Consider the following 11,320-nt stretch of genomic DNA (forward strand, 5'->3'; position numbering starts at 1 on the left):
AGTAGGAGTACTTGGTTTCAGTAGCAGCTGACTCAGGGGACTCTTTTCTGGGTTTAGCTCTTGGGTCTGGAAGCCTTTAAAATGAAGGGTGTCTGGGGAGCTAGATTTGAGGTGATTTAGGAAGTTTAGTGCTCTTTTTTGGATGTTTATTATCAGTGGGTATCTGCCTAGTTCGGCTCTGCATGCATTTGTTGGTGTTTTCCTTTGGGTGCGAAGAATGCTTCGGCAAAATTCTGCATTTAGGGTTTCTATTGTGTGTTTTTCCCATTTAGTGTAGCTATGGTGATTGAGCGTGCCCCATACTTCATTACCATACAGCGCAATGGGCAGGATTATGCTGTCAAATATTTTGAGCCAGATTTTGATTGGGATTTGGATGTTGTAGAATTTTCTTTTTATTGCATATAGGGCTCTTCGGGCTTTTTCTTTTAGTGCATTCACTGCAATGCTGAAGCTCCCTGATGCTGCAATGGTAAGACCAAGGTAAGTGTAGCTCATAGTGTGTCCTATGATGGTATCACTGAGAGTAAACTGGTATTTGTATTCCTGACACCTGGGCCTTAATTGAAAAATCATGATGTTGGTTTTCTTTAGATTTACTGTTAGGGTCCAATTTTGGCAGTATTTGTCGAGCAGGTCTAATTGTTGCTGTCATCCCTGTTCTGTGGGAGACAGCAGAACCAGATCTCTCTCCTTCTGTCTGTTTCCCTCTCCCTATCTCTCAGTCTTGCTCACACTCTCCATGTCTCTCTCTCTCTCCCCCTCTCTCTCTCTCCTTCTGTCTGTTTCCCTCTCCCTATCTCTCAGTCTTGCTCACTCTCTCCATGTCTCTCTCTCTCTCTCTCTCTTGCTGTCTGTTTCCCTCTCCCTATCTCTCAGTCTTGCTCACTCTCTCCATGTCCCTCTCTCTCTCTCTCTCCTTCTGTCTTTTTCCCTCTCCCTATCTCTCAGATTTGCTCACTCTCTCCATGTCTCTCTCTCTCTCTCTCTCTCTCTCTCTCCTTCTGTCGGTTTCCCTCTCCCTGTCTCTCAGTCTTGCTCACTCTCTCCATGTATTTCACTCTCTCTCTCTCTCTCCTTCTGTCTGTTTCCCTCTCCCTATCTCTCAGTCTTGCTCACTCTCTCCATGTCTCTCTGTCTCTCTCTCTCTCCTTCTGTCTGTTTCCCTCTCCCTATGGCGCAGTCTTGCTCACTCTCTCCATGTCTCTCTCTCTCGCTCTCTCTCTCTTCTTCTGTCTGTTTCCCTCTCCCTATCTCTCAGTCTTGCTCACTCTCTCCATGTCTCTCTCTCTATCTCTCTCTCTCTCTCCTTCTGTCTGTTTCCCTCTCTCTATCTCTCAGTCTTGCTCAATTTCTCCATGTCTCTGTCTCTCTCTCTCTCTCTCCCTTACCTTCTGTCTGTTTCCCTCTCCCTATCTCTCAGTCTTGCTCACTCTCTCCATGTCTCTCTCTCTCTCCTTCTGCCTGTTTCCCTCTCCCTATCTCTCAGTCTTGCTCACTCTCTCCATGTCTCTCTCTCTCTCTCTCTCTCTCTCTCTGCCTTCTGTCTGTTTTCCTCTCACTATCTCTCAGTCTTGCTCACTCTCTCCATGTCTCTCTCTCTCTCTCTCTCTGCCTTCTGTCTGTTTCCCTCTCCATATCTCTCAGTCTTGCACACTCTCTCCATGTCTCTCTCTCTCTCTCTTTCCTTCTCTCTGTTTCCCTCTCCCTATCTCTCAGTCTAGCTCATTCTCTCTCTCTCTTTCTCTCTCTCTCCTTCTGTCTGTTTCCATCTCCCTATCTCTAAGTCTTGCTCACTCTCTCCATGTCTCTCTCTCTCTCTCAACTGCTGTCTGTTTCCCTCTCCCTATCTCTCAGTCTTGTTCACACTCTCCATGTCTCTCTCACTCCCCCACTCTCTCTCTCCTTCTCTCTGTTTCCCTCTCCCTTACTCTCAGTCTTGCTCACTCTCTCCATGTCTCTCTCTCTGTCTCTCTCTCTCTCACCTTCCGTCTGTTTCCCTCTCCCTATCTCTCAGTCTTGCTCACTCTCTCCATGTCTCTCTCTCTCTCTCTCTCAGTTCAAATGCTTTATTGGCATGAAAGTTTACAGAGAACCATATTGCCAAAGCTCTCTCCATGTCTCTCTCTCTCTCTCAATTCACAATTCACAATTCAAATCGCTTTATTGGCATGATAAGTTACATCTTATGTTGCCAAAGCATCAAAATACATTTATGGTTTAGCACATAAACACAGTTCTATTCATACAGTGTATAAACAGGTATATCCCTCTCTCTGTCTGTTTCCCTCTCACTATCACTCAGTCTTGCTCACTATCTCCATGTCTCTCTCTCTCTCTCCATCTGTCTGTTTCCCTCTCCCAATCTCACAGTCTTGCTCACTCTATCCATGTCTCTCTCTCTCTCTCTTGCCGTCTCTCTGTTTCCCTCTCCCTATCTCTCAGTCTTGCTCACTCTCTCCATGTCTCTCTCTCTCTTTCTCCTTCTGTCTGTTTCCCTCTCCCCATCTCTCAGTCTTGCTCACTCTCTCCATGTCTCTCTCTCCCTCTTTCTCTCTCTCCTTCTGTCTGTTTCCCTCTCCCTATCTCTCAGTCTTGCTCACTCTCTCCATGTCTCTCTCTCAATTCAATTCAATTTATTTCAAATGCTTTATTGTCATGAAAGTTTACAGGGAACCATGTTGCCAATGCTTACATAACAAAAGGTACTGGTTTCCAACATTCTGTAGGTGTCAAATGTTTTTGACCCTCGTTGGGTACAGACAGTATTAATTTAAACAGTCGTTGATCCTCGTTGGGTGCATTCAGTATTAATTTAAAACAGTCGTTGAGTACATTCTGCATTGATTTAAACATTTTTAGCGTATATATGAGATGGGTGTGCTCGTTAGTCACTCAATGTTCCTCAGGTTGTGACATGTTGTTACATATTGGGCACCAAGATATGGTCTGTCTCCCTCCCCCAGGACTCTTCTTAATTTTGACAGGAGATCCAATTCTTTGAAATCTGGGGATATAAGGCTGAGCTTGTCAAAATATATGTTTCTTGTCTCATTGAATTTTTCGCATTTTATGAGGAAGTGCACCTCTGTCTCAACCTCGCCGGCCAGACAGTGCTCACATCATCTATTTTCTTTAGGTTGCCAGGATTACTTGTATCTTCCTTTTTCAATTGCCAGTTGGTGGTCGCTTAGTCTGTATCTGGTGAGGGTCTGTCTCTGTTTTGTGTCTCTGATGGTCGAGAGATAGTCTGCCGGTTTATATTCTCTTTTTAGGGACCGGTAGCATTCTAATCTGCTTTGGCTTTTGGTTATTGTGTTCCAATGTTCCAGGTAGGTTTCTTTGCATTGTTTAATGATTTGGTTCACTCGGATTGGTGTTTGGGGAGCAGTGTTGGTCTGGGACTGGTCAGGGTCCGGCTGGGTAGGAGAACTTAGTTTCAGTAACAACTGACTCAGGGGATTCGTTTCTGGGTTCAGCTCTTCAGCTCTCTCTCTCTTGCCTTCTGTCTGTTTCCCACTCCCTATCTCTCAGTATTGCTCACTCTCTCCATGTCTCTCTCTCTCAATTTTCAATTCAATTCAATTCAAAATCTTTATTGGCATGAAAGTTTACAGAGAACCATATTGCCAAAGCTAACACAACAAAAAAGTACAGTTTTCCAACATTCTGTAGGTGTCAAACAATTTTGCCCCTTGTTGGGTACGTACAATATTACTTTTAAACAATATTAATTTAAACAGTCTTTCTACATCATTTTGTACATTCAATATTAATTTTAAACAGTCCTCAGATTGTGACATGTTGTTACATATTTGGCACCAAGGTATGGTCTGTCTCCTTCTCCCAGGACTAATCTTAATTTTGACAGGTCATCCAAATCCTTGAAATCTGGGGTTGTTTGGCTGAGCTTGTTAAATAATATGTTTCTTGATGTGTTGAATTTTTCGCATTTTAGGAGGAAATGCATTTCTGTTTCAACCTCGCTGGTCAGACATTGATCGCATATTCTATTCTCTCTGGGCTGCCAGGATTTCTTGTATCTCCCTTTTTCAATTTCCAGTTGGTGGTCGCTTCGTCTGTACCTGGTGAGGGTCTGTCTCTGTTTTGTGTCTCTGATGGTCGAGAGATAGTCTGCCAGTTTATATTCTCTTTTTAGGGCCCGGTAACATTCTAATCTGCTTTGGCTTTTGGTTACTTTGTTCCAATGTTCCAGGTAGGTTTCTTTGCATTGTTTAATGATTTGGTTCACTGTGTTGGTCTGGAACTGGTCAGGGTCCGGCTGAGTAGGAGTACTTAGTTTCAGTAGCAGCTGACTCAGGGGACTCTTTTCTGGGTTTAGCTCTTGGGTCTGGAAGACTTTAAAATGAAGGGTGTCTGGGGATCTAGTTTTGAGGTGATTTAGGAATTTTAGTGCTCGTTTTTGGATGTTTATTATCAGTGGGTATCTGCCTAGTTCGGCTCTGCATGCATTTGTTGGTGTTTTCCTTTGGGTGCGAAGGATGCTTCGGCAAAATTCTGCATGTAGGGCTTCTATTGTGTGTTTTTCCCATTTTTTGTAGCTATGGTGATTTAGCGGGCCCCATACTTCACTACCGTACAGCGCAATGGGCAGGATTATGCTGTCAAATATTTTGAGCCAGATTTTGATTGGGATTTGGATGTTGTAGAATTTTCTTTTTATTGCATATAGGGCTCTTCGGGCTTTTTCTTTTAGTGCATTCACTGCTATGCTGAATCTCCCTGATGCTGTAATGGTTAGACCAAGGTAAGTGTAGCTCATAGTGTGTCCTATGATGGTATCACTGAGAGTAAACTGGTATTTGTTTTCCTGGCACCTGGGCCTTTTTTGAAAAATCATGATGTTGGTTTTCTTTAGATTTACTGTTAGAGCCCAGTTTTGGCAGTATTTTTCGAGTAGGTCTAGTTGTTGCTGTAATCCCTGTTCTGTGGGAGACAGCAGAACCAGGTCATCTGCATAGAACAGGGATTTCACTTCTCCATCCAGGAGACAGAGACCCGGTGACTCGCTTTGCTCCAGCATGTCTGCTAATTCATTTATGTATATGTTGAAAAGGGTCGGGCTCAAATTGCAGCCCTGCCAGACGCCTCTTCTCTGGGTGAAGAAACCGGTGCGTTTGTCTCCAATTTTGACCCCGCATTTATTTTTCAGATACATCGATTTAATAAGGTCATAGACATTGCCCCACATTCCGCACTGAAGAAGTTTACAATAGAGCCCTTCGTGCCATATAGAGTCAAAGGCTTTCTTGAAGTCAATGAAACAAGCGAATGTTTTCCCATTTTTTGTTTGGTGTATATGTTTTTCAATGAAAGTATGAAGGGTATAGATATGGTCGGTGGTGCGGTGTTTTGGAAGAAAGCCTATTTGATTTTTTCTCAGGATATTATGTTTGTTAAGAAAATCCTGTAATCTACTATTTAGAATACTGCAGAATAATTTCCCTAGACAACTGTTGACACAGATGCCGCGGTAGTTATTTGGGTCTGATTTGTTTCCACTTTTATATATTGGAGAGATGAGACCTTGGCACCAGATATCGGGAAAACAGCCTGAACGTAATATGATGTTGAATAACTTGAGTACCGCACCCCGCATCTCCATATTGCTGAACTTGAGCATTTCATTTTTGATGTTGTCTGGACCACAGGCTTTCTTTAGGTGGAGAGATTTTGTTTTTGTGGCCAGTTCTTTCCATGTGATTGGGGAGTCTAGAGGGTTTTGGTTGTCTTTAATTGTTGCTTCTAATGTGTGGAGTTTTTCTGTGACATGATGTTGACTTGGGTTTGTTTCGTTTATTGGGATGACTTTGTAGAGGTTTTCAAAGTGTGTTCTCCAGATGTCGCCATCTTGGATTGGTAATGCTTGCAATTGTGTTGTACTCAGGTTATTCCACATTTCCCAGAATTGATTTGGATTAGTGGAGTTTTCAATTTCTTCGAGTATTTTGTGGGTATAATTTTGTGTTTTGTTTCTAATGGTGTGTTTATATCTTTTGAGGGTCTCATTGTATCTAATACGAAGGTCTGGATTGTTTGGTTGGCGATGCTTTTGGTTTGATATTTTTCTCAGGTCTTTTCTGGCATTTTCGCATTCGTGGTCAAACCATTTCTCATTTTTATTTTGTCTTTTGTAACGTTTCCTCTTCTGTTTCATCACAAGGTCGGCTTTTACAGCTGCCTCATGGAAGATCATATTTATATCCTCTATGGCCATGTTTACACCATCTCTGGTGATCTCATATAGATTTTCTTTAAATTTTGAAATTTTACTTGTGAGATCAGGTGAATTTAGTGCTGTGATGAATTTATCTCCACTGTCTGGGGCCCATCTGTATGTCTGGTTTATTTTATGTAGCTTACTGGGTTCCTTTTTTGTGTCTGTAGTTTGGGCAGAAATTTTAAGGTACACATTTATTTGGTTATGGTCTGAGAGGGGGGATTGCTGCCTGACAGTGAATGCGTTGATATCGCAGGGGTCCAGGTCAGTGATTGTATAATCCACCACACTAGACCCAAGAGTTGAGGAATATGTGAGTCTCCCTAAGGAGTCCCCTCTGAACCTACCGTTAACTATGTACAGGCCTAAGGCTCGGCAGAGTTGCACTACCTCCCTACCGCTTTTATTTATTTCACAATCGAGGTTGTTCCGATTTGCGATGGCTGGTGTGACATATAGAGGGGTCTGGCCAAACACATGGTTGTTGCCCTGTGGGTCTATGAAGTCAGGTTCACATCCGGTCCTTGCATTTAGGTCCCCACATAGTAGCACCTTTCCTTGGGCCTGGAAATGGCTGATTTCCATGTGGAGAGTGTCAAATATCTCCTCTTCAAAATATGGCGATTCTATTGGAGGTATGTAGATCGCACATAAGTAAACATCGTTTTTTGCTATTCCTATATTTTTATCTAATTTTAGCCATACGTGTGATTTTCCCTGTTTTATCGGTGAGATGTGTGTGTTCAGTTCTCCTTTATACCACACCAGGATTCCCCCGGAGGTTCTGCCCTTGTGTGTCTTAGTGTTTTTTACTGAGGGCACAATGATTTCATGGTACATTGGAGGACAGTGGGTCGGCATGTCCTTTTGGCACCATGTTTCTGTTAACACAATTATATCAATGTCTTTTATAGCTTTAGCAATTCAGGGTCTGTACTTTTCATCCCAAAAGTTGAGGAGCGGAGACCCTGGATATTTCAGCAGCTTATGTGGAAAGAACGCATTTATATAGTTAAAAAAAAACGAAATAAAATGGACCTATTTTTCTCTCTCTCTCTCTCTCCTTCTGTCTGTTTCCCACTCCCTATCTCTCAGTCTTGCTCACTCTCTTCATGTCTCTCTCTCTCTCTCTCACCTTCTGTCTGTTTCCCTCTCCCTATCTATCAGTCTTGCTCACTCTCTCCATGTCTCTCTCAGTTCAGTTCAGTTCAGTTCAGTTCAAATGCTTTATTGGCATGAAAGTTTACAGAGAACCATATTGCCAAAGCTTACATTGCAAAAAGGTACAGTTTTCCAACATTCTGTAGGTGTCAATCGATTTGACATTTGTTGGGTATATACAATATTACTTTTAAACAATATTAATTTTAAACAGTCTTTCTACTTCATTTGGTACGTTCAATATTAATTTTAAACAGTCTTACTTTTAAACAGTCCTCAGGTTGTGACATGTTGTTACATATTTAGCCCCAAGGTATGGTCTGTCTCCTTCTCCCAGGACTAATCTCAATTTTGACTCTTCTCTCTCTCTCTCTCTCCTTCTGTCTGTTTCCCACTCCCTATCTCTCAGTCTTGCTCACTCTCTCCATGTCTCTCTCTCTCTCTCTCTCTCTCTCTCTCCTTCTGTCTGTTTCCCACTCCCTATCTCTCAGTCTTGCTCACTCTCTCCATGTCTCTCTCTCTCTCTCTCTCACCTTCTGTCTGTTTCCCTCTCCCTATCTATCAGTCTTGCTCACTCTCTCCATGTCTCTCTCTCTCTCTCTCTCTCCTTCTGTCTGTTTCCCTCTCCCTATCTCTCAGTCTTGCTCACTCTCTCCATGTCTCTCTCTCTCTCTCTCTCCTTCTGTCTGTTTCCCTCTCTCTATCTCTCAGTCTTGCTCACTCTCTCCATGTCTCTCTCTCTCTCTCTCTCTTACCTTCTGTCTGTTTCCCTCTCCCTATCTCTCTGTCTTGCTCACTCTCTCCATGTCTCTCTCTCTCTCTCTCTCTCCTTCTGTCTGTTTCCCTTTCCCTATCTCTCAGTCTTGCTCACTCTCTCCATGTCTCTCTCTCTCTCCATCTGTCTGTTTCCCTCTCCCTATCTCTCAGTCTTGCTCTCTCTCTCTCTCTCTCTCTTGCCTTCTGTCTGTTTCCCTCTCCCTATCTCTCAGTCTTGCTCACTCTCTCCATGTCTCTCTCTCTCTCTCTCTCTCCTTCTGTCTGTTTCCCACTCCCGATCTCTCAGTCTTGCTCAAGCTCTCCATGTCTCTCTCGCTCTCTCTCTCTCTCCTTCTGTCTGTTTCCCTCTCCCTTACACTCAGTCTTGCTCACTCTCTCCATGTCTCTCTCTCTCTCTCGCCTTCTGTCTGTTTCCCTCTCCCTATCTCTCAGTCTTGCTCACTCTCTCCATGTCTCTCTCTCTCTCTCTCTCTCTCTCCTTCTGTCTGTTTCCCTCTCCCTATCTATCAGTCTTGCTCACACTCTCCATGTCTCTCTCTCTCTCTCTCTCTCTCCTTCTCTCTGTTTCCCTCTCCCTATCTCTCAGTCTTGCTCACTCTCTCCATGTCTCTCTCTCTCTCCTTCTGTCTGTTTCCCTTCCCCTATCTCTCAGTCTTGCTCAATCTCTCCATGTCTCTCTCTCTCTCTCTCTCTCTCTCTCTCCTTCTGTCTGTTTCCCTCTCCCTATCTCTCAGTCTTGCTCACTCTCTCCATGTCTCTCTCTCTCTCTCTCTCTCTCTCTCCATCTGTCTGTTTCCCTCACCCTATCTGTCAGTCTTGCTCACTCTCTCCATGTCTCTCTCTCTCTCTCTCTCTCTCCTTCTCTCTGTTTCCCTCTCCATAACTCTCAGTCTTGCTCACTCTCTCCATGTCTCTCTCTCTGTCTCTCTCTCTCTCACCTTCCATCAGTTTCCCTCTCCCTATCTCTCAGTCTTGCTCACTCTCTCCATGTCTCTCTCTCTCTCTCTCTCTCTCCTTCTGTCTGTTTCCCTCTCCCTATCTCTCAGTCTTGCGCACTCTCTCCATCTCTCTCTCTCTCTCTCTCTGTCTGTTTCCCTCTCCCAGTCTCTCAGTCTTGCTCACTCTCTCCATCTGTCTCTCTCTCTCTCTCTCGCCTTCTGTCTGTTTCCCTGTCCCTACCTCTCAGTCTAGCTCTGTCTCTCCATCTCTCTCTCTCTCCTTCTGTCTGTTTCCCTCTCCCTATCTCTCAGTCTTGCTCACTCTCTCCATGTCTCTCTCTCTCTCTCACCTTCTGTCTGTTTCCCTCTCCCTATCTCTCAGTCTTGCTCACTCTCTCCATGTCTCTCTCTCTCTCTCTCTCTCCTTCTGTCTGTTTCCCACTCCCTATCTCTCAGTCTTGCTCACTTTCTCCATGTCTCTCTCTCTCTCTCTGACCTTCTGTCTGTTTCCCACTCCCTATCTATCAGTCTTGCTCACTCTCTCCATGTCTCTCTCTCTCTCTCTCTCTCTCCTTCTGTCTGTTTCCCTCTCCCTATCTCTCAGTCTTGCTCACTCTCTCCATGTCTCTCTCTCTCTCTCTCTCTCCTTCTGTCTGTTTCCCTCTCTCTATCTCTCAGTCTTGCTCACTCTCTCCATGTCTCTCTCTCTCTTTCTCTCTCTCTTACCTTCTGTCTGTTTCCCTCTCCCTATCTCTCTGTCTTGCTCAATCTCTCCATGTCTCTCTCTCTCTCTCTCTCTCTCTCTCTCCTTCTGTCTGTTTCCCTTTCCCTATCTCTCAGTCTTGCTCACTCTCTCCATGTCTCTCTCTCTCTCTCTCTCTCCATCTGTCTGTTTCCCTCTCCCTATCTCTCAGTCTTGCTCTCTCTCTCTCTCTCTCTCTCTCTTGCCTTCTGTCTGTTTCCCTCTCCCTAACTCTCAGTCTTGCTCACTCTCTCCATGTCTCTCTCTCTCTCTCTCTCTCTCTCTCCTTCTGTCTGTTTCCCTCTCCCTATCTCTCAGTCTTGCTAACTCTCTCCATGTCTCTCTCTCTCACTCTCTCTCTCCTTCTGTCTGTTTCCCTCTCCCTATGTCTCAGTCTTGCTCACTCCATGTCTCTCTTTCTCTCTCTCTCACCTTCTGTCTGTTTCCCTCTCCCTATCTCTCAGTCTTGCTCACTCTCTCCATGTCTCTCTCTCTCTCTCTCTCTCTCCTTCTGTCTGTTTCCCTGTCCCTACCTCTCTGTCTTGCTCTGTCTCTCCATCTCTCTCTCACTCTCTCTCTCCTTCTGTCTGTTTCCCTCTCACTATCTCTCAGTCTTGCTCACTCTCTCCATGTCTCTCTCTCTCTTTCTCTCTCTCCTTCTGTCTGTTTCCCTCTCCCTATCTCTCAGTCTTGCTCACTCTCTCCATGTCTCTCTCTCTCTCTCACCTCCTGCCTGTTTCCCTCTCCCTATCTCTCAGTCTTGCTCACTCTCTCCATGTCTCTCTCTCTCTCTCTCTCTCTCTCTCCTTCTCTCTGTTTCCCACTCCCTATCTCTCAGTCTTGCTCACTCTCTCCATGTCTCTCTCTCTCTCTCTCTCTCTCTCTCTCCTTCTCTCTGTTTCCCACTCCCTATCTCTCAGTCTTGCTCATTCTCTCCATGTCTCTCTCTCTCTCTCTCACCTTCTGTCTGTTTCCCTCTCCCTATCTATCAGTCTTGCTCACTCTCTCCATGTCTCTCTCTCTCTCTCTCTCTTACCTTCTGTCTGTTTCCCTCTCCCTATCTCTCTGTCTTGATTACTCTCTCCATGTCTCTCTCTCTCTCTCTCTCTCTCCTTCTGTCTGTTTCCCTTTCCCTATCTCTCAGTCTTGCTCACTCTCTCCATGTCTCTCTCTCCAATTCCAATTCCAATTCCAATTCAAATGCTTTATTGGCATGAAAGTTTACAGAGAACCATATTGCCAAAGCTTACATAGCAAAAAGGTACAGTTTTCCAACATTCTGTAGGTGTCAATCGATTTGACATTTGTTGGGTACATACAATATTACTTTTAACAATATTAATTTTAAACAATTTTACTTTTAAACAGTCCTCAGGTTGTGACATGTTGTTACATATTTGGCCCCAAGGTATGGTCTGTCTCCTTCTCCCAGGACTAATCTCAATTTTGACAAGTCATCCC

The sequence above is a fragment of the Somniosus microcephalus genome, unplaced genomic scaffold (assembly GCF_052327205.1).
Source record: "Somniosus microcephalus isolate GS21.2 unplaced genomic scaffold, FLI_Smic_1.0 scaffold261, whole genome shotgun sequence".
Taxonomy (NCBI): Eukaryota; Metazoa; Chordata; class Chondrichthyes; order Squaliformes; family Somniosidae; genus Somniosus; species Somniosus microcephalus.